At 41.5% G+C, this 27,997-nt stretch overlaps 1 protein-coding gene across 1 annotated transcript in view; it reads left to right on the top strand.

Annotated features, from left to right (window-relative positions):
• ATP6V1H (ATPase H+ transporting V1 subunit H) overlaps positions 1 to 27,997 on the top strand; it is a 286,404-nt gene that overhangs the window by 78,268 nt on the left and 180,139 nt on the right. The window lies entirely within an intron of this gene.

Raw genomic sequence — 27,997 nt, 5'->3', positions numbered from 1 at the left:
AAAAGTTGCAAGTGGAAATAACAGCTATGTTCCCAATAATTTCCTAGCCCTCAGACAGTCCAGGATTTTAACAAGGGGAGAGCGACATTGCTTAGCCATACTTATACAAAGTCAAGAAGGGCGAGGACCTTCTCTCCCTCTCTTCCATGGTCACCACTGCAATACAGCTTTAGCACATCTACTAAATGCAGGCTTTGGAGATGGAGTTAGGGAAGCCATCTCGGTAACAAAGGATACATCAAACAAGAACTCCCTATTGTCAACTCCCTCTGCTGAAACCAGGAGACGCTATTCAATAAAATGCCTAAAAAATCACATGAGGCAATCTAATGTTGGAAGTTTCTTGCTTATTCCTTGGACCCAAACAGCCTTGAAGTTCAGATCTAGCAATCACCAGTTGCCAGTAGCAAATACATATTCCAAAGCAATACAAAGTGTACTCGTCACAAAAAAAAAATACCAACAACTCACTCTAGTATGGGTCTTGCCGTCATTAAATGCCAGCACTGTTCTAGTCACATCTACACAAGCTATCTGGTATGAGAGAAAGCTCCAAGGGCAAATCCAGACTTTACAGACCCATACAGGGCTAGATACTATGGAAATGAATTGCTAACACTGCTGACCAGCTCCATTGTTTAAAGCAGTGCCCTCTCAGACTTCAGCAATAATTCAACAGTGAAATAAACAGCTCTGATCAGATAGCTAGGGAAATTAGATAAAGGGCACAATAGCTGTGAAGATAGGAATACTTAATGACGAGTCATATATCAGTTTATTCCTGATTTAACTCCCTTCTGATTACACTTTGTTAATACTTCACATCTGTATGACAAGTCAGAGGGAAAGGCAAAGATCTTTTGACAGAATCTGTCTTCCCCCAAGATGACATGTGCATGCTACCTTCATGACTTACTGCCCACCCATCTCCTTGTGACTCTTTCATGTTACTTACTTAGAAATAATGTCTGCGTTTCAGGACATAGCAATTTCCTCACAGCAAGTTTTCATACTTCAGTGTGCTCCCGAGATACCAAACTATTCAAAAGTGCTCTTTTCCTCTACGTCTGTTCCCACAGAAGTCCCAGGACAGCACCTTTGAAAATCTTTCCCCCTTATAGCTTTCAACATAAGCAGGATAAACCCAAGCTTAACACTTATTTTATACTCTCACATATTTATTGCTTTCAAAATAAGTCATTTAACTAAAAAAAAAACCAATAAAAACTCCACGACGCTTGGATATAATGGGATTAATGAGATCACCAGGCTGTTTTAACAGTATACTTTCCAAAAATGGTTGCTGTGAATGAAAGAAGCTGTCACAGCAGAAGTAAGCTCTCAGGCAGTGGGAAAGAAGCAATCTCCAGCAAATCTTGCTAAATGGAGCTACTGTGGAATTCAGGATGCACCGTACACACAGCTGGCTATAAAACTCTTCAGATCATCCAGCTCTGTCTCTCCCCTCGAGCAAACAATTCTCTTTGCATTTCTTGCAGCTCTTATCAAAGGCAAATAGGCTGGGTATTTCATAGTACTCTAGGGTTCTTTTGAGGATATTCTTAAAAGACCTGGTAAAGCCAGAGGACCCCAGCCCAAGGAGGAGAGGCTGCTCTCTTTGCAGGTTTGGGGCACTACTTTTCAAGCTAACACATTGTGAAATGTGTCCTCTTCAGATAGTCTTGAGAGGTAGGTTGATACCAAGCTAAAACATGCATATCTAGGTTTTATAACCATTGTAAATCATTTCAGTATCTGTTTGGTTATCATAAATTCAATATTGTATCCTTTCAAATTAGTAACTTTAACAAAGGAGAGGAAAAAAAGACACATTTAACTAATGATACTGAACTACTGGTTTTCCTTTGCCTTTCTTATGGACGTGCCATGTAGCTGCTATCCATACATTCCCACCCAGTGTCCTGTTTTTTTTGCTACCATGTGCCTTAAGAAGCTATGCTTTAAATAGCACAGTTAATATCTACAGTTAAATAAAATCAAATCACCTTCTAAGTTTTAATTAAAAACTAACCATAGAAATCTAAAAAACTTTTTAAAGACTTTTTTCCCCCTTGTAGATCTGAATCTTGGTACCTCAGCTTCAAGCATATGGGATCTCCTTTCAGCGCATCTTACCGTGAGTTCCCTGGATTTGAGGACTTACTACCTGCAGTATTCTTACAAGCAACACTACATTTTAATCACCATTAACTATTCTCAATCCTAATTTACCTTCAGTGAAGTAATTTTAGGGAAATTACCTTAGCTTTTTTCCCCAAAGGTTCTACATTTTACAGGAAGGAAAATTCAAGTGAAGTTAAGAGAGATACATCACAGAGGGAGAAGGCTTTCCTGAAGTGACGAGCAAATCTTAACATTGCATAAAAGTCCCAAAAAAATTCCTCAGACTTACTCAGCCTCCTTTCTCTCCAGCTCTCAAAGAATAGATTCTCTTCTTCCTACAGATCTGATGTCGTAAGCTGGAGAGAGCTGTAAATAGTGAGAACCCATGAAGAATTATCAAATCAAGTTTCAGATAGATTCTCTTTTCCAATCATAATGATAAATGTGTTGGTAATAATCTCTCTTATTTGCTCCAGTATAAATGTAAAGTGAATTCATGAACTGTATTAAAGTTACTTTGGAATTACACCCCTGTAACTGAGGCAAAGGTTTGACTCTATTTCTTGATGACGTATTACCAATATAGAATGTCTTAGAATGAAAAATCTAGAAAACCCCATAGTATTTCTGCTCAGATATATTAAATGCAAAGTTAAAGGCATTAAAAAAAAAACCAAAACACTACAGTACTGGTTGAGCAATATGGAGAAAGTCACTGGCTTTACTTTACATTCAGAAACTTTTTTTACTTTACATATCAGAAACCAGAATCATTTGTTGTGCAAAGGGTTAAGCAAAGGCGATCACTTCAGTGACAACTGCAAATACAGCTTCTGCAAATTGCATGGCAAAGTTCTGCAGAAGAAAGTAAAATTTGAAGATCATTTGAGATGATAGATTTGAACCTTTAACAGTGTTAACTGTTGTTAATTTTCCACAAATTACTATAATTAGATATAAGTAAGTTTTGAATATGCTTTGCAAATACTCCATTATGGCCAAATCCTGCAACTCTTATTTGGGTAAAGGTATTCCAGTTGGCCTATTGGGACTCATCTCACAAATTTGTGCATCAGAATTAGGCTCCAAATGCATTTAGGATTTGTAGCACAAAAGTCCTCACAATACTGATTATTCTTTTAAGAACTCTGCAGCGTATCAACAGGAACGTGGAGCATATCTTGGGTTGCATCATTAGCTTCAGTTTCAGGAATTACTAAAATCCCCTAAGCTGCAATTTGTCATGATTCTCATTCTTGGGAAATCCTTTAACGGGCCTGTTAAAGTCATTAAGCTAGTGTCCTCGATTTAATCTTTAAGGCTGCCCAGCCAACATTGAGTCACTGTAGTCTTCTAGGTCAGACAGGAAAAGAATTTACGTCATTGCAAAACGCCACTGCGTAAGTGTCTCTGAAAAAAATGGCAGCCAAGTGTACACAGTTGGATAATCAGATGCTGTGAATAACATGCAGCTCAACAGGTGAGCTTAGGGAATTTGGCACTTCAGAGCTGAAACGAGCGTGTCCTTATGTGGGTGATAAAAGATCCGAGATACACTTTCTCTGACATAACATATTTAGCAAACTTATCAAGATGTTTCCTCTGTCCAGAAAGTCAACCAGCCTATTAGGAATGATAATTTGGCACACAATATGCTCGAGGGACAAATACGATAAGGGATGTTTCATACAAAGGGGCTTCCACTACTAGTCAGTTATGTCAATCTGCAGCTAAAAACAGAGCGGCATAAAAATAAACTTTAACTCTTCACCCTGGGTAATTAAGCTGTTTTCTAGCAAAATAAGCACAGCTTAAGCAGGCACCAGGAAAAGACAGCTACAACTCTGCTGCAATGCTTACTCTTGAAACACCAGAAACAAGCATTTAAGCAGGGCACTGAATTCTAGATGTTTTCCTGCTGAACATTTAACATTTCCCAATTCCAGATGAAGCGGAGCAGAACCACATAGCTCAGACTGGGACCCCAGTTTTCCCAAAACCTGAAGACCCTTCAGACCAGAACTGTTCCTGTTCGGACACATTTTTAGAAAAGTCACAAACAGGAAGCGCATGTGATGCTGTCCACAGGCAAATGGACGGAGAATAAATCTGTGTTTAGGCATACACTAACCTTGAACCTTACCCCAGTGACTTGTACCTGCCCCAGCACTAATCAGAAGACTTTTCTCATGAGTAGCAAAAGCCCACATCCTTGCAATGATTTAAATGATTCAGAAATGCTTCTAGCTGTGGCTGTCCAGAATCCTTACCCTAATCCCCAGAATAACCTCACTGCAGCCCAGAAATCTTTCCTACAGATGAAATAATAATAGCACATATTTGTTCTTTAAGGATGTTAATGGTTCTGGTCTTCACTTTATCTCTAAGAGCTTTATCTCTCTAACTATAAAGCTACCTCTGTTTGAGTTATCCTAAACCTAAGCCCAAATCCAACTGAAAGCCCACGTAACACCTGGCTACCACAAAATTCTTCAATTCATTGTTCACCCCAATTCTCCCAGCAAGACCAATGATACAGCATCCAGTAACAACCTCAAATCATCATTCTCCTTTTACAGACATTTTAAACTAACTATCATTTAGTGGTAGCCCAAAGACTTCTACCCACAAGAAGAAATCTTCCTTTGACAGTCCCTAGAGGACCTGTGACTCTAGCAGGACTTAACACAGACACACATCTTCCATACTACACTGTGAGAAACTTTATCCAGCCTTAGTTTGAACCCAAGATATTTTAAAACTTGCCCTCAGATATTCTCACCTGTCAGACTGAACCTTCACCCTAGCCCTGCAGGGCTTGTAGGATCCAGCAGTGAACTGTCTTCACCTTTGTAATACTCAGGGCTAAGGCTTAATCATAGCTGAGTGGCCCTGTGTAGCTTGCAGCATAAACAATGGTACAAAAAACATTCTTTGAAGCATATAGCTCTACTAATTCTTGCCATCATCCTTACAAATGTAACCAGGCTACAGTCGTATCTTGAGTTTAGAGTTTGTGTCTGGGACAGAACTGATTTTATTACTGGAAGTGCAAAGCTACAGTTTGAGGATGAAGACTAAGCTATAAAGGGTGAATGACTTCTGCTGAGTTCCGGAACAAATATGAGTTTGCTGTGCCCTGCAGTTAGAGTTGGGTTTATGTTCCGGTTGGGCACAACAGGAGATGAAGAGATCCCTTTATCACTGAGTTTTACAATACCTGGAGGTCTATTATGAGAGCAGGCACCAAGAGAGATGCCTGAAGTGGATAAGATGCAGACTGGTGTTGAAACAACCAGCACTGACAAGGTTGGGTTTAATGGGCTATAAAGGTGGGGCTGGAATTGGCTGGAGCAGAAGGTGGTGTGTAAAGCCTAGCAAAGGCTAGAGACACTAGCAAAGGGCTTCCAAGTTTGTTAACAACGGGTCTGTCAATCATGTCACAAGCATAAGTTAAGCTCAGCATTGGAGATGAACTCTGAGTTTAGGACAGCAGGAACTAAAATGCTAAGGAGCTTGCAGGATCCCACAGGGACAGATTGAGGGCTACAATCACCTCAAAGCAATGGCTAAAGGTAAAGACATCAAGTTCCGGGTTTATAAGTATGACAAAGTAGTTATATACAGTTATAAAGCTACCATGAATATGTTACTAGGGCCGGAAGCAGCAGTTTTGCCCGGTGGTTCAAATACATTTCAAAAAGTCACTGTCTATACTTGTCACTAGAAAACATGCAGCTTTATTAGGATCCAGCAAAAGAAGCTATCTCTAGGCTCATTATTTTAGCTATAGTGTCCTGGGCCCTACTCCTCATCCGACACTTTAGTTTTAATCGCACCATAGAGTTTTCTAGCAGTCACAGGGCTGACTATGGAGTAATTCACACTGGTGTCTCTAACCCTGTTCCTAGGTCTGCAGGCTTTGCAAGATCCAGCAATAAAGCCAGCTCTTCTTTTCCTCCCACCCTGAAGGAAAACACTTTCCCCAGACAAAATGCTGGCCTTGCCTATATGACAGTGACTCGCAGCACTAACAATAAGCCTACTGCCTCTGCCTCCTCTGGCCTTTATCCCTGTGGATATCTTGCTCTTTAAGCCTTTCCCCAGTGCAGAAGCAGTTCTCAAAGTGGGATATGTTTTTTTATGAGGAAAACAGAATCAGACTGTGGACTAAAACAGAAAGCCTGAACATTTCCACTTTGATTTTACCTCTCCCCTCACTTCCACTCTTATTTTCCTATTTCTCTTCCTCTCCCCTCTGGCCCATCAGCACTCTCATCTCCTCCAGCTCTACAGCATTCCCATCCCAAAACATTTTGCAGTGTGCATGATGTGGTAGGGAGTGAGTTAGGTCAGAGGATGCTCACTAGATGGGTTGTAGCAGCTGGCTTGTTTCTCCCTTCACTGCTCTCTTCCCTTTCCCCATCATGCTGCAATATGGAGCTTTGGGAAGAGGGTTGTTACAGCTGAAGGCGCATGGGGTTTTTGGCAGTGCAAGACAGTGCTGAGTACAAGGCAGGCTGGAGGTGAAGAAGGAGGAGCCACAAGCAGTCACACACAGATATGCAGGGAGAACAGTCAGAAAGCAAGGAAGGGTTCCAGACTATAAAGAAGTGAGATTCGAAACTGGAAAGTTTGCATTTCCCTGGTTTGGGGAACTAACCTAGAGTGCAAGTGACCAATACTGGGGTTTCTGATCTGCCACAGGCATCTTGTGTGACCTTGGGCAGGTTTACTTATGATGTCTGTGTACAGCAGCTATCTTAAGTGATTCAGAACTACCTTTATTTTCTGAGGTGGTGTGACAGAATTTACTGTCATGATTTACTGAAACTGTAAGGTGCTCATCTAGAACTGTAAGGGATGCTATAGCCGTGAATTATCCAATCCTATTTACTTCAGTGTATTGGAATATTGTTTAACTAGCCCTAACAGTTAGCTTTTAATATCCAGCCCAGGGTGAAAGCACTGAAAATCTGGGCATAGTGAGTTCTGGGCCCTTCTTTTCCAGTTTGCACTAGGAGACTCTAAGGCAAAGATGGGTATGGTGACAATAAAATCATCCCTGATAGAAGGTGCCATAGAGCTGGTAAAGCCCAGCAAAGAGAGTGGCTGAGATTTATGCTCAGTGACTCTCTTCCTTAACCTTTAGGGAAGCAGGTCTGAAAACACTGTAAAAACAAAGCAATCTAAAGGCAAATTCTGATGCAGCTAGTTATTTCTCTAAAAATAAACAGACATTAGCATTTAGCCTAATCTTTAGCTAGGTGAACTTGTATTCTTCCTACAGATTGATAAGAATGATATTTAAAGTACATGACTATTTAACAGGAAAGAAGTCTTAATTTTCAAGAATAACTTCCTAGACTTGAAAAAAGAGGTTGCCAAAGACCAAAGAGGAACAAACCCTTTTTAACAAAGCTGATGAAGAGCTTAGAGCACAAACCTGATGAGAAATGGCTGAGGGAACTGGGGTTATTTAGTCTGGAGAAAAGGAGGCTCAGGAAAGACCTTACCACTCTCCACAACTACCTGAAAGGTGGTTGTAGTTAGGTGGGTTCAGTCTCTTCTCCCAAGCAACAAGTGAAAGGACAAGAGGAAATAACCTCAAATTACACCAGCGGAGGTTTAGGTTCAATATTAGGACAACTTTCTTCACTGAAAGGGTTGTCAGGCATGGATCAGGCTGCCCAAGGAGATGCTGCAGCCCCCATACTTGGAGGTATTTAAAAAACCTGCAGGTGTGGCACTTTGGAACATGGTTTAGTGACAGACTTGGCAGTATTAGGTTAATAGTTGGACTCAGTGATCTTAAAGGTCTTTTCCAACCTAAAGGACTATGATTCTGACTTTCAGCCTTTCAAGCAAAGCTGAGAGCCGCAGTGTCCTGTGCTGGCTTCCCACCTTGGTGGCTGTGCATGCCAATCCACAGCGCCTGCGTCTGGCACCTCACCAAGCACATCATTTACATGCCAACGACTTTCACCCTGTTCAATCACAGATAATCAGGCTACCTGGTAACAGAAAGGGATGGCTATTTAGGAGTCAGGCCTATATTTTTCACTATCAAAAACGTAAATAGCCGATGTCATTTTAAAGCACTGTAGGAGGGGAGGGATCAGTGGGAGTTATCAGAGGAGTAGAAATAGCTGTAAAACTTGGGCCAGTCTGTCTCTCGACCACAGCACCTAAATTAGCAGTGAATATGAGCAATGAACAGGTTCTCAAGAGCTCCCAGGAGTTTCCACAGCTTCTACTTTTCATTTCCATTCATTCTGTTAACTCTTAAATGAGGTACATAGGCAAATGCATCACTTCCTCCTCACCCTTGCACTTGATCAAAATCACAGTCAGACTGAAGGGCTCTTTAGATCATTCTCATGGTCATTTGGCCAATCACACTAGCAATTACTTCTACTGCATAAGTTCCCTTCCTTGAAAGATTATCCTGGCATTCCTGCTTCAAGTACTGTGCAAACTGTCTTCTTATGGTAGCAAGAACAGGCTTGTCCACAGGACAAGCATGAACTTGTTCTCTTTGCAGTCCTTCCTTTCTTTTCCTCCCTCTTTTCCCCATTAACATTGCACTTCACTGTGGCAGACAGAAATCTAAATCATGAACTGCTTAGCTCTTGGGAAGAATTGTCAGATGAGTTAAATAGTGTTTACTGCTAACTAAAGCCTTCACTACTACAAGGGACAGTCTGGATATGCTATGGATTTTCATTTTGGAACTGAAGCACCTTAACACTTCCTCCAGCTAGGAATGTTTTTCCAGCTGAGACTCTCCAGAGACTGCCATAAACAGCTATAATTTGAGCACACGTTTTATACAAAAAGCACCACTATTTTCACATTTTTATTTAGATTCTGGAAATCGTTAACAAACCTTCTAAGATCAGCTGAACAAATGTAAAGACACATTTCTGTAGCTCCTGAGGCCCTGAAGTTTCCATTTTTCAACCTGTGAGATTACAGAAGTTTCTAGCTTTTGTTCAGGTGTTTGCAGGAGGCAGTGGCAAAATTTGACAGGGCAGGCACACTTATAAAAGCAATTTATTTACAAGGAAGCTCCAGGTTAAAAAAACCCAAATGGAACAAAGTGTTTCTGGTGAAAACGGTTGCCATTTTGTGTCACTCCCATTCAGACACTAGAGGAATGCCAGCCACGGCACTCACTGTGGAAAGCCTCTGCTTGACTGGCAGAGTACATTATGTACAGTCAGGATACTGTGTCCTGGGTTCTCATACCTTTTCCTGACCTGCAGCTTGGCTATCAGCCTGCAGTAACAGGAGATGCTCAACTCCTTGATGACAACAAACCGTACTTTCTGATCTTTAATGGCTGGTAGACAAAGTACAATATGTGCTGTAAATTGCATTTTACTTAGAAGGAGAAACTGTCCAAGCAGTGCATATAAGGTAGGCATAGAAGGCAACTAGGCAAAACCAGGTTATGCTCACAGAGCTCTTGGTTTCAACTTTACCTCAGTGTTATTTCAGTGTTACCTGAAGTATCTGACCAGTGACCATTTCAAAAGGTACTGGCTATCAATGGCGTTCATTCAAGCACCCACAACAACCTCAGCTTTACGGCACACAGTAGCTAAGCCTGTCAGAGATCTAAATAAAGTAGATGAGTGAATGCAACCGTCTGTCACATGTGCATTGTGTGCAACAAAGGTAAATTTAAGTTGAGCTAAGGATGTTTTAAGAGCAAGTGTGCAAAGCTGAGCTTCTGAATAGGTATTATGTCCTATCAAGGACTCATTGTTTAGCAGATCCTATATCTAACAATGCCTCATTGTGAAGGCTCCAAAGATCAGTGCATTAAATACCAGTTTTTCAGACCCCTTCACATTTTCGGTGTCTTCCAGTGCTGCAAACACTTGGATATTCTTGCTACACTCATACCTATATGTGTATCTGTTGCTGTGTCTGTGCTATTCTGCGAATGGGAGAAACAGCTCAAATCAATGGGTCCAGTTCTTCAAGACTTTTATTCTGTCCCATTCCAAAGAAATCTCCTTTTTGGGATATTGGAAAGCTACTGCACATGTGAAAAAAAAAGAAATCTGGATTTCACTAATTATTTCACCTGGATGGCTACTTCGGACGGAGACCAGGAGAAATAGCACTGTGTAAGGCCGTGGATGAACATGCATTTACACGTCCAGGCTCTGTGTGTGCAGCTGGCGGGAGGATATGGCCTTCTGTAGGAGGAGAGATTCCGGTTCATTACGCTGTATGTAGGAAGTGGCTGTCACGAGCACAGGGAGACAAGCACCTCTTCCTTTCTGACAACTAAAGTATGTGAAAGCACTGTTATCTGATTACCAAAAATGAGTGGAAGACTGATGACAGAATCAACATCATGGTGTAAAAGTGCCAGCGGAGAGATCTCCACGCTTCTGCTGCAGAGAAGGTGAGACCTAGCTCTGGAGTTGTAAAACCAGTGTAAGGAATTGCAACACTTAATTCTCAGTAATTCCAACATGACATAGGTTCATGGGGCAGATCTCTGACATAGGTGGTAGTGGTGGAGTGTCAACAGTTCTCCCAGCCATTAAGGTTAATTAAAATAAGGATTTGTGCTTTCCTTCTGGCACAGCCTCCAGTAAGGGATGAATCCCTTGGGGCAGGTTGGAGGAAGAGGAAGGCAGAGTGAAGGGGGGGTGAAGGGAAGGTGAAGGGGAGGAGATCATTGAAATCACTGCTTAGAGATGACAGGGCTTTCATGACTCTGGCAGCTCTCTGAATTTCAGCACAGGTACAGGGAATCTGTTTGGTTTCAGAGAAAACTAAAACCACTGCTCCTTTTGCTAGCAAAGAAAACTGAAAGATTACTATAAATGCCCCTCATCTGCCATTGAGAAGTAATATCAATAAATGCCAGAGAGCAAGTTAGACGGAAGGATTTCCATGGGCTTTCCCTGCGGGGTAGTTATTTTCAGGTTTGTGCCCCAGAATTTGCAAATGTGAATGTCTGCTCTAACTTTGTGCCAACGTCACACCAATGCAGGACATGCAATTAACTACCAGCACCGCAACAAAAGAAAATGTTACAAGCCAGTTTTGCACTGGGTAGAAAATCAGCTTCTGGCAGTTTGAGCTGCCTGAGCTCAGCTGGGTTTCTGAGCAGCACATGCTGTATTCAGTGTATCCTCTACAATAAAGACATCCCCTTAATCAAAATCTGTACATTTTATATATGCCAGAAGTTCCTCTATAACAGCTGAAAACTAGTGATACTTACGTCACTTATTCCTCTATGTGCTAGACTTGCCATTTTCAAGCATCTCTAGAGACTAAGGGAAGACAGGGTCTGTCTACATAAGGATACAAAGTTCAAAAAGCATGTCTGTAAAGCACTAGAGGCTGGTGTAGAATAGTGTGACATCAGCTGTGAAATCAGCCTTGTTAAAGCACAATTAAGGTTGAAGATGTTTTCTTCACCTGTGTATTCTAGTGCTGTTGTCACCATGTTAAGCTAATTAATTTGCAAAACTCCTCCTTTTTAGGATAATTTCCCATTCCAGAAATCAGAACAGTAGAGCTACTGCCAATTCCCCCTTCCTCCACTCCCAGCAGCCTTACATTAGCATGAAGAAGGAAAAAAGTCTGAGTTTATCTGCGTTCAACTGTAGCAATCCCCAGTACTCAAATGTTTCCAACCAGATTTTACTTCCAGGTTATAACCAGTGAGAGGTCTGACTCTGAAATTGACCCCAGGGCAATGTAACATTTAAGCTGGGCATCAGTTTTGAACTGCAATTTAAAATGAAACGGCAGCTCTTCAGAGCTGCTCAGAGCAGCCAAGGTTTTTCCAGCTTGGGCTAGCTTAAAACAGATCTGACTGTGATTTCAATTTTGTCAACACAGAAATACTCTCCACTATGTCTTCCCATGGCATTCAGCGGCCCTGAACTTCTGGCACTCTCCTTCTTTCTCTCAAAATTGTAGGGTTTTTATCTGATAGCTCTAAGTGATCTCAATAACTACTCAGGTCTAGTTATTTCTTGAATTCATTGCTGGGAGATCAAACATTACATCAGAAGAATTTAATCCTGTTCCAAATTAAGCCAAGGACAAAACTCCCATTGACTTCTGTGTGTGCAGGATAAGGGCATAAATCCTTGAAAATCTGAGCGTCCAATTTTCAAATTAAAACATAACGAACTTAATAGTCGTGGATTTAATGGCTGTTACAATTCACGTTTTACATGAGATTCTACAGCTGGGTTACTAACACTTCTAAAACTTTGATGCTCCGAGGGAGGGTCATTTTCTGAGAGCTCCCATCATTAGCTATCAGGCCAGTACACAAAACACACAATGGAAGTGATACTGCCCTGACTGCAAACAATGTCTTTGGAAAGCTTCAAACAATTTCTTTGTAAACAACTGATCAGGGTAATTACATTTTCTAATCTTAAATGCTGCTGTGACATTGTTTCAGGTAACACATGAATCATGCTAAAGGGTTTTCCTCTGCTAGCCCGGGCTACCTTATCTAAGCAAGCTCTAGCCTAAGGATGGAGACCTAAGCCTGATGAAGTATTGTACTGGCACTGCAGGTAGTGGCTCCACTACCTGCCTGTAAGACTCCCCCAGTCCACTGCTACTGTTGGGCAGACAGATCACCAAGTAATTAAAAACCCTGAAGAAAGAGTGGAGCTGTGCCTAATGCCTCATGATCCCAACTCATTCTCCCTAGGAGACGAGGTGTTAGATGGGACAACCTTGCTGCATATCTGAATGATGCTAAATCCAGGGGAGAGAACTATGGCTTCACTTAGCAGAAAACAAACATGGCATTGATGACTTTGCACTTGCTAATGAACACAAATGACCTAAAACACAATGAGTGTGTCTCCCACCACCTTTAATCCAAGTTGCAATGTAATAATGTGGTTGCCAAGTCCTCACCACTGCATGGGATTGTGCTAACAAACTAGTCCAAGTTTATTTCACAAATTATTATTAAATTCTTGCAGAAGAAGCAACTTTAGATTTCTGGTTTGTTTAGTTTTGCTTTTAATGGCAGTTACAATAGAAAAACTGAAGTATGACCTGCCCCTACAGTATTCTTTTATTCTTCAATCTCTTGTCATAGATGTGATCTGTACACTGCTTAATTTTTGTTATCATTGCCTTGGATATCTACCAGCTATGATTGTCATGATTAAATCAGTATTAACTTAATTACAAAGGGCTTTACTCAAGATAAACAGTAAAGAAGTGATCCAGAACAGTGAGAACTGCACTGCTGAGGACGTCTGGCAAAGGCCCTGCAAAGACTTTGAGAAGCTTTCTTTTTAACTCACATACATAAGTGTATCTTTTTTCTTTTTTTTTCAATCCAGATGTGTTGTTTTTGTTAAATCCCAAAAATTAGATCAGTCTGTCACCTCCAAGTCTGACCCTTGAACCCAGCCCCATCAGAGCTTTGGCCATTATTTCCCTTTACTCCCATCATCAGCTACATTTTTTGCTTCACTCCAAACTTGATGCCACTGGTGGTCTGCCATCTGTCAGACACTAAAAGTTTTCCTAATTTCCTCCTCAGAGTGCCATGAACAAAGGACATCGGGATGCAGCACACTTACCATGTTCATCTCCTGCTCTAAGGTATTCACTCCCATTCTGCAGGATGAACACACTATCATTTATATAATTACTTCAGGGGGAACCATTTACTCTCTGCTCACCTCTCTAATTTCTCACCTCTCTTATTTGACCTTGCAGAAATTTAGTTATGATTTAGACACCGAATCTGTCCCAGCTGAATTCAACAGCAAAACTGTCATAGATTTTAATATGAATTTTGGTCATTTCTAATTAGGATAGTAATCGTATATTGCTGACACAACAGCTTATGAGCCAGACTTTTAAAAAGTGTTTTAAAAGACCTCAAATATTTCCTCACATTTTTGAGAGTACTGCACAGCAAATATATGTAAGTCACATGTGAACAGACAGCAAGGGGCATTTCAGCATTTCAAGTGAAAAGCTGAGTTTGCCACAAATTACACAAGATTTGCTTAAAAGTTTAGAACCTGAACTAAGTTTTTCAGAGTCCCTGGTCTGTATATTCAGCTGTTTGATACACGACTTGTGGCCAACTACTATCTATTCTCCAGGGAGAAGCTTGGAAGAACTTCCATCAGGTGTGTAAATGTCCTGGTTTTCCTCAAAGTCCTCAGTAGACTCCATTAGCATTCTCCTGAATACTATCAACAGAAAAGGAGACATGGCATTCAGTACATTCAGTCCTCTGGTGGGCTTTTTCTGCCACCTGTGATAAAAACAAAATACTTCCAGATAACAAATGTTTCCTGATTTCTCGTGCACATAAGTCCAGAAATTTCTCTTGTTTTCCAATAGCAAGAAAAAGCTATTATTACACCCTTTCTCACTATCAAGATCTGAAACAGGGTCCTGTTTGTGACATGTTTTCATGGGTTGACACCAGAAAGGTCAGGATGAACTAACTAATCCCTTATAGTGATAATTTTTCATATGCCAATTTCTTATATGACAATTCTTGTATGACATTCCTTGCATTTTTTTTTCTGATATTTCTTCTTTAAATTTTCCCTAATGATAGAATACCTTCTCCAGAGGCCTAAAAATTAACTTCATTAGGGTTGTGTCCTTTTTATTCATTGGTATTCTCTTAATTTTGGCCATTTGAAGACAACTCTTTGTAATCCTCTCTGCTGCTTTTTGGCCTAACACAGGGTAAGATGCTCTTCTAAAGGTGCTAAACCTAGCCTCATAAATCAGATAAATCCTATCTGACACTAGCCACTCTATGAAGGCTGGTTATAAAACTCTGGTGGTGCAGAGTTGTAAGAGAGCGGAAGTTATGTGATGCAGGTGAGTTTCTTGTCCATAGGCTTCTAGCAAAAGTCAGTAAGCTAGAACTCAAAGACAAGTAGAAAGGATCTTTCTCTGTCAGAAAGGATGATGGATTTGCTGATGTATCATACACTGTACATCCTTTCTGGCAGACAGAAGCTTCATAACATTCAACAGAACAAAGGCAGTGTCCTTCACATGGGACAGAAGAAACCCCTGCAAGGAGAGCAGGACCTGAGGTAGAGAAGTTGTTGAGCATGATTCAGCAGTGCGCCCTTGAGGTAATGAAAGCTAAGCACATATTGTGCTGCATTAGCAAGAGAGCTGCCAGCAGCTTGAGGAAAGTGGCTGCTCCCTTCCAGTTCCAATGGGGCCACATTTGGAGTACTCTATCATGTCCACTTTTGGGTTTCCCAGTGAAAGGCACTAACAGACCAAGTCCAGTGTAGGGCCATCAAGACTGTGGGGCATGACATTCAAGGAGGGCTAAGGGTTTGCCCAGTCTGAAGAAGAAAAGGCTGTAGGTGGAGGGTGATCTGATTGTGATCTTCAACTGCTTAAAGGTGTCCTACAGGTGAGATGGAGTCAGACTTCTTTCAGAGGTATGCAGCCAAAGAACAAGAAGCAGTGGCCCCAAGCTGCATCCAGGGAAATCCTCAGCAAGTATAAGAAGAAAATGAAATCAGGTAAGAGTGGTTAAACCCAGCCAGAGAAGCCGGGGAACCTCCACCCTCAGATGATTTCAAAACTGGGTAGGAGAAGGCCATGGATAACCTCATCTGGCTCTTAAGTTAGCCCTGCCTGGAGCAGAGGGTTGGACTAGATGACCTCTAGGGGTCTTTTCCAATCTAAATTATTCTATGATTCTAAAAATAAGGTAGAGGTTGCAAGGAAAAGGACCTAAATCAGATTCAGGAGTGGCATGAGTTTTTCCTGTGTTGAGAGGAGAGAGCAAGCCTGCATGCTGTTGCTACTGCTGACCTCTTAAGGGCTAGATGATTGAAAATCACTTCTGGATGCAGCGGAGCGTGTGTTCCTGGCACAGTGCTTACATTGAGCCATTCCCAAGTTTCTCTAAGCAGTGGCCTTATCTGGGTGGAGTGCTGTCAGTCAGGCATTTTTTCCTTCAATTTTGCCTCACCCCTTGCCATCGCAGTGTGTTGAACTCAGCCTGTTAAAAGGACCCACCAAACTTCCACACTCCAAGAGCAGGAATGTGATTCTTGCAATAGTTTTAATTTTGTTAAATACGGTTTTCATTTCTTGGGAAATAATTTGTACCTTTGATGACAGAAATGTTGCAGAAATAAAATGTGCCAATTACAAGCAAATTCCTATGTCTAACCTGAACTAGAACACGAGTCAAGAAGAAGGACCAAATGGACTTGCGCTAGAAATAAATGTTCTCCTCTCTTTCTAAAAGAAAGCTAAAACAATTTTACTTACCATAAATAAAGAGCCATACATTTAATTCAAATGTCTTCAGAAAGTAAAAGGCTGGAGTGACACATTTTTCATGTTGGGTAATTAAACTTGTGGAATGCATACTCTGATTTCTAATTAAAAAAATGTTCTGATACATTGCTTGGAAGAGCTTTACTCCACCATCAGCCGCTGACCTGACACACACAACCCCCTTACCTCTGTGGAATAAAACCATTTTAAGCTAATTAAAAACAACCCAAACAAACAAAACTACCAAACAACAAAATGAGTTTGATTTTCAGACTACTCTGTTGCAGACAAAAAACATTTTAATCTGATAATACCTGCTCAACAGACTAATAAAGCTGTCTTTTCTTAGCAAAAAAGTTTTAGAGTCTGGATTTTCTTGCTGTAAGGATGGACATGTAAATGAACAACCTTGCACATGCAAGTAGTTCTAGTAATGTGGCTTCTCTTTGGTTCAAGTCGTTCCCTGCTCATGTTTCACAGGTTTGTGGCATATGAGAAGAGTAACAAGGTATGGCAACAGTAACAAGAAAATTCTCTGACTAATAAATTCAATAGACAAACAGCATGTTTGATGAACTGTCACTCCATTGTTTCAAGTCCCCAGGTTTTCCCATTTTGAATAATCTACTCATTTTTGTCTCTCCATCAGAGATGTCATTTTGTGTTGAAGTCTCACATTTCCTTATATTCAGAATTTGACACTGGCATGCCACAGGTAGTCATTTTTTACTTGTAGAAAAAAAGGCAAAAGAAACATCTACACAACAAAATTATAAGCTGGCCAGAGAACAGGCTTGTAATGGGGAACTCTATCATCCTGGTCCTCGTTCAGTCCATACCACTGCCTTTTTGTCCAGGTGGAACTCCAGCTCCAAACATCCATATTGTGTTTATGAGGAGCCAGACTCAAAATATCTTCTGGGGCTGAAATATCACACCTGATCTGTCTAGACTGTGGGAAAGAAAGCTCATATCACATCACAGTGACCACACCACAGATGAAACCAAGCCTGCACCAGGTGTGAACATGGACAAGCTAAGCCTCAGGTAGGTTCTTGGAAGCAGCCTTACCTGGCAGTGGTAGCAGCCTCAAGCTGATTAAAACCTCAAACACAGTTATGAAATGTGTCCTCCATTCAGCAGATGACAATTCTATGAACTTCATTAAAATATTTTCTGTTCAATCTGTTGTCTGTTCAGCTTATTTTGGGGTTCTTGCACTATTTTCTTGTGCTCAAGTGTCTACTCTTTGAAATACGTTAAGGTGAGCACTTTGAGACAGAAAATTGCCTTATTCATTTTCACGGGGACCCAAGTCTTAGCATTTTCTTGACCTTTAAAAGAGGGAACTCAAAAAGACATGCAAACATTACCTGTGATGAGACACAGAAAGAAAATACTGCTAATGTTAGCTCACATGTCCCTAGCTCTTGCCTAAGTAGACTCCAGTGTCCAACAAATCACAGAGAATTTAGTGCATGCTGCCACATCGCAGTCTTTTTGCAATGCATGGCAAAACTCCCAGTGTTTTCAATAGGAGTAGGTTTTGACGCGAAGTCGGCAAGCTTGGAAATAAATAAAATCAAGCAAAAGTATTTTTAAGTCTTCATGTTGGAACAAAAAGCATTTTAGAGGCTCTATATCAAAAGTGAAAACTGAAGCTGGAACTTAACTCCAGCTTCATGCGTACTTCTAACCTTTACGCCAGTATACTGACCAGTTTCTTTAAATACAATAGAAACTCTGCCACTTTGAAGATAAGCCCTCACAGTTAGCTTAAAACAATAATTCTGTACTTTCTTTCCTGTTTCTAGATGTATTTTAAGTATTAGTATAAAATGTCAGAGTCTGATAGCAGCCAGATCAGTTTGTATAAAAATCGACTGCCTGTTTGTAGTATATTACGGGCTATATTTGACACAGGAAAGCACTTAATCATGAATGCTATCAGCACACCACACCCATCTTTGTAAGTGCCTTATAAACTAGATTTATCACCATGAACTCAAACTGGATAGAGACAAGTAATGATGAATAATGCAAACCCCTTCTGCAGAGGTAGGGTTAAAGGTGTATTATCCACAATATGACTGCCAGGCTACAGTTCAGAAGCCGTGCTCGTGCCTATTGGTGGCACAGAGGCAACTCTCTTTCCCTTTGGATTAATGTTAAGAGGACTATTTCTACTGGAGGTATCAGGCTCAGATAAACAAAGTTCAGGTAAAAGAGAGAAGTATCTGTCTCACATATATGATCACACAGATTCTACCATTTTAGGTATTTTATATCTCTCGTTGTATTTGCACCGCAGAACTGACAAACCTTCAAAAACTTCAATAAAAACCACAAAACCCTTTGCCATGCACTAAGTTTGATTTTATTTCACATTCCTAATTTTTTGTTTTTATTATAGCTTTTGTGCTCTAATATGCCACTTTTTGAATGCATGCACTTCAGAAACAGCCTGAAAAATGTACACATTACATGGGGGATGGGAACTTCCTCCTTTTCTGTGTTGACTCATGCAAAGAGTACTGTTCCCTCCTACAGAGGCTGCCCTGTGGCTGGCTCCTCCGTGTTTCTGTGCCTACCACCACGCAGAAGCTTTTCCAAGCTCATGTATAGAGTCAGCAATAAAGAGGGAGCCAAACTAGGGAGGCCAAACAACTTCAGCCATTCCCCCACCTGTCCTCTTCTGCTCTCCTATCTCTTCAACTCCTGGAGCAGCCCTCACTGGAGAATGGAAGGATCTGGGCAGATGCAGGGGCTGCCTCTCCACTGGGCTGCCTGTAACCCCCCTGCCTGCTTCTCCCTGCCACCACCATGCTCTGTGACAGCCAGCCTGTGGGGGACATAGGACAGAACAGTCAACAGGGCTGGTGCCAGAGCAGAGATGTCCTTCTCCCCTTGGCAGAACATGTCAAGAAACCAAAATAATTCCAAAAAGAACAAGTAAAAATGCTTCCCAGAAATCACAGCGTTTGCATCTAAGTTTTCTATGCGTTTTGGATCCAAGTTTTGACAGTCACTTCGAGATGTGCTGTGAACATTCACACTTCCAGCACATACTCACCACCGAATACACACATAAAGGAGCCCCATTACCTATTAATGATATTCGTTCACAGCAGCCCAGTTAGGAGCTACACAATATTATCTGAGCTACTGGGTATTGTTTTGATGAAAAGAGAGGAATTTTAGCTGGGTATTATTAGTGTATTAGCTCAATCTAGCTCAACCACTTTTACTTACAGTGGAAGACAAAGCTTTTTACCCTGTATATCCTCACAACTTCTTACACAATGTTTATTGCAATAATATTAAACCCTCAAATGCTTTGCAGGTAAATGCATCCACAAGAATGTTGTGCATTTGTGAATCTCTTCAGCATTCACAAGAACAGGAAAGATACTGGAGAGCATGGAATCATGGAATAATTTAGGTTGGGAAGGACCTTCAAAGGTCATTTAGTCCTATTCCCCTGCAATGAGCAGGGACATCTTCAACTAGATCAGACTATATATACACATGCTGGTTCAAAAGAAATGCCGAAGTAGTCATAAAAATATACCTTAGGAAGAACATTGTTTTGTCTCTGGTGAGAAAACACTCTTGTGTTTCCAAGGATCTATACCTCATGTGACAAACACCTCCATCAGTGGATGGTGCCCATTGTGCGGTGGTGAAGGGCTTCTCCATGGTGAGTCAGAGGGCAGAGTGCCACCCACCACACTGAATCACCAGTACTTCCCAGAGCACCCAGGAGTTCCCAGGTGGCCTGACCTTGCCAGCCTGGGAGGAGGTAATATGGATGAAAACGAAATAAAGACAGAAACTGCAGAACTGAATTCAAAGGGTGGAGTGATATATTTTGGATTTCAATAAATTAAGACCATTCTCATTTGGAAGCATGGTTATTTCTCCACCATGAAGAGCAGACACCCGTCCACTCAATAACTTCACTTTGGATTTTTCTGATATAAATAATTTTTACTAAATTAGCACTTCCTTAATACACTTACTCAACTGCATAATAATAAGAAACTTAACATGAGCCGGCTTCAGTGTGCGCTCACAGCCCAGAAAGCCAACCATATCCTGGGCTGCACCAAAAGGAGCATGACCAGCAGGTCAAAGGAGGTGATCCTGCCCCTCTACTCTGCTCTCCTGAGACCTCACTTGGAGTATTGTGTGCAGTTCTGGTGTCCTCAACATAAAAAGGACATGGAACTGTTGGAACAAGTCCAGAGAAGGGCCACGAGGATGATCAGGGGACTGGAGCACCTCCTGTATGAAGACAGGCTGAGAAAGTTGGGGCTGTTCAGCCTGGAGAAGAGAAGGCTGCGTGGAGACCTCATAGCAGCCTTCCAGTATCTGAAGGGGGCCTATAAGGATACTGGGAGGGAGACTCTTCATTAGGGACTGTAGTGATAGGACAAGGGGTAACAGGTTAAAACTTAAACAGGGGAAGTTTAGATTGGATATAAGGAAGAAGTTCTTTCCTGTAAGGGTGGTGAGGCACTGGAATGGGTTGCCCAGGGAAGTTGTGAATGCTCCATCCCTGGCAGTGTTCAAGGTCAGGTTGGACAGAGCCTTGGCTGCCATGGTTTAGTGTGAGGTGTCCCTGCCCATGGCAAGGTGCTTGGAACTAGATGGTCTTGAGGTCCTTTCCAACCCTAACTATTCTATGATTCTATCATTCTGTGAATACAAAGGGAATGGGAAATGGTGTCTAACCCCCACAAACTAGTGATGTGCTTCACAGAAAAAATAAACATTGGCAGGCTCAATGCAGAAGATCTAATCTGCGTGTAGTGGCTTCTGTGGCATTTCTAGTGCAGGGCAAGCAGCAGAGAGGGAAAAATCAAGTACACTAAACTACAAATATTTTGAAGGTGGAAGTAGACCCTCATAAAGCTATCCAGATTGCTCACCTCTCTTGTCCCAGCATTAACTGCACGAGTAAAAAATCTTTTATGGATCCAGTGTAGGTTACCTATATCTGTCAGTATCCAGAACTGTCCACCCCAGCACCCTACAGGTACACTGTCAAGACATTTGATGTTATTGAACTGTCAGTGCAACACTGCTGGTGGCAGAGGTGGCTGGGTTATGTGATGTACTTTGTGAGGAATGTTGACTTTGACCCAGTTGCAAAAATCATGGAATCACAAAATCAGTTAGGTTGGAAAAAAACCCTCAAGGTCATAGAATCCACCTGTTAACCTAACACTACAGTGTCCACCACTAAATCCTTTTCACTTAATTTCTCAGTTTTCACTGTTATTGTTATTTCAGCTTAGTCACAGAGTCTCTCAGGGACAAACAACCCCCAAATTCCTAATATTAAAAAACAAACAAACAAAAGAAACACAAGCAGAGAGGGGAAAAAAGCCGGGAAAAAAGGTAGCTGTCCTTTGTGCACTACAGCAGTCAAAGCAAAACACCCACGCTCCCTGCCGCTTTGTACTTCATTTTTACATCGTGCTGCGTCCAACAGCTGGAAACTGTCTCGCCATTGGACTGTGCACAGGGATGTGCCAGAGATTCTCTCTTACTCCCTTGGGTGGGATGTAAAGAATTCCCCTCCTCATAGCTGACATTCCTGCTGCACTGAGACAATAACATGCAAGTCTTGTTCAAACATTCATAGGGAGACACTGTAATTTTTTCCCAATGACATAAATATGAGAATGTCCATTGGATATGAAACTTCCTGGCCAAAACCTGTATTAAAAACAGAGTAGCTCATGCTCACCACCTGCAGTTAAGAGGCATACTTTGGTGTTCTTCTTCCACCTTCACAAGAGTAATTAAAGACCAGCGAAGGGGATTCAAATTCACAGCATAGCTATTCAAATAAATTTCACTCCTGGAAGATGCAGGAGTCAGTAATACAGCAAGCACAGACACAGAGGTCTGTTGTGTTGCGTATTGTTCTTAAGCATAAGCCTGCCTGATGGTTTACCAACAGGTTTAGAAGAGTATGTCATCTTGTCTGACATATCTGTGCTGCAGTGGTGGGGTGGAATTAGAAGGGGGTGGTTTAGGGTTTTTTTAGGTGATTAGTTGGAAATACATGCATAAGTCAGAACTAGGTATCCAGCACAAGCTGCCAAAGTGGTATTTCTACTTTGAAGGTATTATTAAGTGATAACTGAAAGCAAATATCACTGTTAACACTGTTGTCACTGTTAGGTGAAATTCTAGTGGGACCCAATGCAGGCAAGAACAGAATAGGAAGAAAATGGCTCTGATCTTTCATTCAGGTTCTAAGTATCAACCCAAAAAATCTGAGATGCTTGCATTTGCGATTCCAGAGCAAACTGTAAAGAAATAGAAGCCTTAGCTTCTAAATTAAGGTTTGGGGTTTGGGCCAATTTTCAACTGCCTTGCCAGGCTGAGGTTGTCAATACTGGTGACTATTGTCCACCTACATTACGAGACTGTATGTAATCAGGGAAAGCATTAGAGCTCTTCATGTGCCAAAGAAACGTTGGTGTGTCAGACCTTTTTTGTGGTGTGAAGTAGCCACCCATGATTGGGTTATGCTTTATTACACTCCAAAAGTCTTAGCAAGCTTCTCCTTGTACCTTTGCTCACATAAAGCTTCGTCCTTTCTATGCAGATTGCCCCAGTAGGAAACCCTTTCTCCTCAAGATTAATTAAATGCATCAGCTTTTCATTCTGTGGGGTTTAGATATTTTATTCAGCTTTTCCATTCTATTCAGCTTGTTCCTTTTCTTTTGCCCCGGAATCTAACAGAGGAAATTTGGAATTACAGGGTAGTGGATCCAATTTATCTTGTACTCTGTGCAGAGGGAGACTATCTTGCCATTCAAAAGTAGATCTATAGAAAATAACAGGACTAATTGCTCAACAAAGTAATTTTTGCTTAAAGTCGTTTACTGGTATTGTAGCTCATGAGTGAGAGGTACAGCTCATCTACAGAGCAGCCAAAGTTCTATTGGTAAGGCCAGACTCTTGGAATATCCCTTAAAAGCCTGGGCTCATGTCTCAGGGCTACTTCACAGTGGTTCAGCCTTTCTGGTTTTACACACACAAAACACAGCAACTCCAGTCCCCCCACAAGGTCTCGGTGTCATCATTGCAGAGCAGGAATGATTTTAAACTGCAGAAAAGTGTAGTGGTAAGCGAACACCATTTTTCATTCAGTCTATCCAATCCCCATCCAAGAGCCAATGCCCTCCAAAAATCGACTCTGCATCTAACGACTTGTCCATACAGGAATTTGGATTCTGGATGTCTGGAAATATATCAACACACTTCACACACAGATAAGAGCCCTAACTTCTGCAAGAAAATTATATGCAAAATATCCCAGGGTAAGCTTTGGGATCTATTTTACTATAAAAAGATAGATTTGTAAGTACACACTTACAGATACTAGAACGTCCTAAAAGGGTCTTGGTGCACAGTATAGGCTAATTTTAACAGAACAGGCATCATCTGTGTTCAGCATCTTTCCAGGCAAATCATTGGCTTCTAGCCAAGGAAACGTCTTTAAACAAGAAAAATGAAATCACTTACTGGAACTAACCTACTGATTCAGTTTTGGTCACTTTCACCACTCCGTCCAATGTCCAGGCAACAAATGACTCCTTTTCCTGAGCTGGTCAGGATTATGAGATGCCAGCAAAGGCAGGTTCTGCAGGGCTGCGTGGGAATAGGACAAAAGCAGTAGGTGAGGAGGTCATTGGAGGTTTGGGCTGGACTCTGCTGAAGGAGAGGCTCTTTAGGTGTCTAGTCTCTCATCAAAAGACAAAACCGGTTGCAATGCACAAACACACACAAATGATAAACTAATTTTTTAAGTAACACTTACTTACCTAGGACACAATAATTTTTATGCACACCTTCCAAAAACCCTAAATACCTTCTTACTGTAAAACATACCACACAGATAAGATAGCCCTTTCTTTGTACTCTATTTCTGTAGAAAAACAGAATCAAAAGCCAGATTGAAATGTAAGGAATAGTGGTGTAGAATATTATATAGTAAGCACATGATCTTTACAGAAAACTTCATGTAGCACAACTGTTGCAGCTCCACAACCCACTGAAGGCACGGGTGTTGTGCCATGACTGCTGGTGAGGCTGTGTCATCTGGGTCTAGCAGTCACAATTTCAAGAGACAATAAACAAAATCTCTGCCTTGTCTCACTGCACAATGAAAACAAAAAGATTTCTGTAGCATTTTTGTTATTCTTCCTCCTTCCTAATGAATTCACCAGAAACATTTCACCACGCTTAGATTTGATGTGGTAACCAAACCTCTATTAAGGGAGAATTCTGTATTGCTCATTTTTTTTGATTCAGAATTGGGCAGCTAGGATGCTGCAAATGGTCCTATTTGCCCACTCTTAATTCCACTACGCTGATAGCAACTGTCCATCAGCATGCAAATGTAATAAAAATGTCAGCTTCATCTTTTGTGTTTACAGAGAAGTAATGCATAATGAATTAATAAATTACTCCAGTGACCACATTCCAAAGGGAGAAGTAATTTATGGCTATATCCCACTTAAATTTTCTGCAATTTCTCCTTTCTGCCTCTGTATGTTCACACTTGATTTTGATCCTCCAGCTGACATTGCTGTGACTAAAAATCATCTAGTGTTCCCTATCCATGTATGAGCCCCCTACATTAAAGAATTGTCTGTTTAATAAAGAAAGTCTGTAAAGATCTTGTCTCCCCCCTTTTTATTTAAAGCGTTTTGCTTTTATTCCTGTTTGAAAACCCAGAACACATTCTCACTGCAGACCTCTTAGGTTACATAGGGTTGGTTTGTAGATTTTGTGAGCTTATTCACCAGTAACTTGTGCAGGAGCTTGAAATGAGGAGCAGGTAAGGCAAGGGCTGGGTGCTTCTACCCACAACACTATCTTTCTAATGGAAATGTAAAGCAATGCATCAGCAAGAAGGTTGAGGAAAACTTATTTCTTAGATCAGGCTCTGATGCACTCATTTAGCACTGACCATAGACTTAATTCTGGGTGTTTCTCCAAATACTCTGAATCACTTTATCAGTGGTTCTGTGGGGGTGAGCAGCTCTGACACACTCTCCTCTCTGCAGCCAAAAGAAGGGGAACCAAGGAATAGCCACGATATGCTTCTAATCACAGCAATTGCTGCCTGCTATCATTACAGCCATTATATGACTCAGTGCTGGCTCCAGGTTGCTCTATAGATAGCATCATAGAAGCATCAGTAGATGTTGCACTGAGGACACATTATGCCAGACTCCTCCTCTGTTGATAATGAAGATCTGGCCACAACTTTCAACATGATAGAGAAACCAGATAAATCCTGCTCTAAAATGGAAATCAAATACTCGTGATCACCTGAACATTTCTTCAGCCCCCCCTTCCTTCTCCTTTCTAAAGATGATTTTTTTCCATGAGTCTCCTTTACATAAGCATTTTACAGAGAGCTATACCTGCTTTTTGTGTTATAACCCTGTCATGCTTGCTGCTCCCCCCTTTCTTGTGCATGTATGTGTGCTTTTGTTACTTGTATTGTATAAGGTGCCTTGGGATATTCGCATCCTGTGCATTGTGTGGCATTGTGTTGAATAGGAGGTACAGAAATTAAAAGCAGGTCTCCTCCTACCCACATATGCCTTTTCTTTGCAGGTTTTCCTGGAAGTTTTGTGCGGGGAGGGAAGGGAAGAGGTAAAATATGACTTGGCTGAGACTGCCGGATGCTGAATCAGCTGCGATTGCCTCACGTTTTCCTTTCTGTTAAAATAAGGGGGGTACAGTGTTCAGAAATGCCCATCTGACTTCTCTAGAGGCCCTACCCAGCCCATCACGTCTCAGTAAGTTACTTTTTAGAAATGGTGCATATGCTTCTAAGTCCCATGGGCATTTTCAGGGAACATCTTTATAATGCCTTCGTCCTAGGTCCAGAGATTATGGGCTGTGGGGTTGCTGGCATAGCCACACTCATCAACCAAAACAAAACCCACTCCAAAACCCCCAAGACACACAACCTCTTAAGCATAATTTTGTTCTTCTGAACTGCTCTGGTTAAAGACACCTGAAGTGCTGGCTCCTTGTTGCTTGCACCTACACACACTGGCACAGATTGTGCTGGTGAGGCTGGTCAGTGATGGCGTGTGTGGTAATGCATAACTCAATGAACAGAGGAGCACTTCAGGAGCAGCAGACAAGGAGTGTGGCATCAAAATCCTACAAGCTGAAGAGAAAGCCATTTTCAGAAGACTTACACATCCTGAGGTTGCAGGCATGTGAGATCAGGCACTGGTTAGAAGATAATAGAAGTTCTCTGGAAGCATGTCATCCTCATTTTAGCAGGAGTCACTATTTTGCTTCTACAGCATCCCTGTCTTTAAGATAAAGGAGGAGTTTGATACCTTTTAGTTACAGAACACACAACCCTGTAGCATCCAACCACATACATGTTGCTCATCCTTTACAAGACTGCTTCTCTGTCGTGCACTGACTCATGCAGGTAAAGTTTCATCCAGTCTTGTGCGCTTACTAAGGTAGCTACTGTGACCAAATGCTTGACACCTCAGCAGCAGAGCAGAGAAAAATGGAGTATTAATGAGAGCTGGGACCTCCAAGGTGTACAAGAAATTGGTGTCTGACAAAAAAAGCCTATGCATTCAAAGGTGAGAAAAGCAATTGCCAATTGCTGGTTTTCTTCTTCCTCCTTTGCAGAAATGTCTATATATTCACCTGATACGGCTAGTTTTCAAGGTCTTGATAGCTGGTTTCATACACTCTCCTAAAGGTTATTAATTCTTCCTACTCTGTTCCCAGTTAGATGGAGTGCCTTATAATATAACTTCCTCATTAACATCAAGAGCTGTGATTATACAGTTGTGTTACCAAGGGCTTCAAAGACACAAAGCCTAAATATAATCTTACAGTACCTTGTTACAATACAAAGCACATCCTCTAATACATTTTTTTTGTTTGCATAAAATGCAGCACAATAATGGTTCACTTGACCTTTGCCCCGCTGTATAGTTCATTTTAACATTGTTTGAGGAGCGCAGAGCTTGCTTTTTGCAGGGCACAGGTGCTCCTGCCCCACACTGTGGTTAAGGCTCAACCCGGCGATGTGTTGTGCCTCTTCTCCCCCCCCCCAGCAGCTGGGCTCAGGGGATTGCTTTTGTGGTCCACCAGGAATTTCCTGTGATAGAATATCAGAAACCTACTGGTGACTAGTAGGAGGTGACTTCACAGGGCAAAAGTTCTCTCCCTACAATAAACATTCTCAGCGCCGCTGTGGAGATTTCCTACGCAGACCTGACAGCCGCCAGCTACTTGTCATCTCCACAGAGAATGGCTCAGGGAAGGCATCGTCATGTTTTGCACGCGTCGGTCACCTTAAAACCGAAGCTCTGCCCTGCTGCCATGTTATTAATGCCTCCTGAGGAAAGGGAGAACTCAAGCTACCTATGCCAATTCAAAACACCCCAACAATATTGATTGAAAAGACTTTTAATGTACAAATGGATGTACAAATCCACAGTCAAAGACAAAATAACCTGGTGTC

The sequence above is a fragment of the Pezoporus wallicus genome, unplaced genomic scaffold, assembly GCF_028554395.1.
Source record: "Pezoporus wallicus isolate ANWC-B61680 ecotype Strahan unplaced genomic scaffold, APGP_CSIRO_Pwel_v1 contig_227, whole genome shotgun sequence".
In the NCBI taxonomy this organism is placed as follows: Eukaryota; Metazoa; Chordata; class Aves; order Psittaciformes; family Psittacidae; genus Pezoporus; species Pezoporus wallicus.
This window is presented reverse-complemented; position numbering and strand designations above follow the sequence as displayed.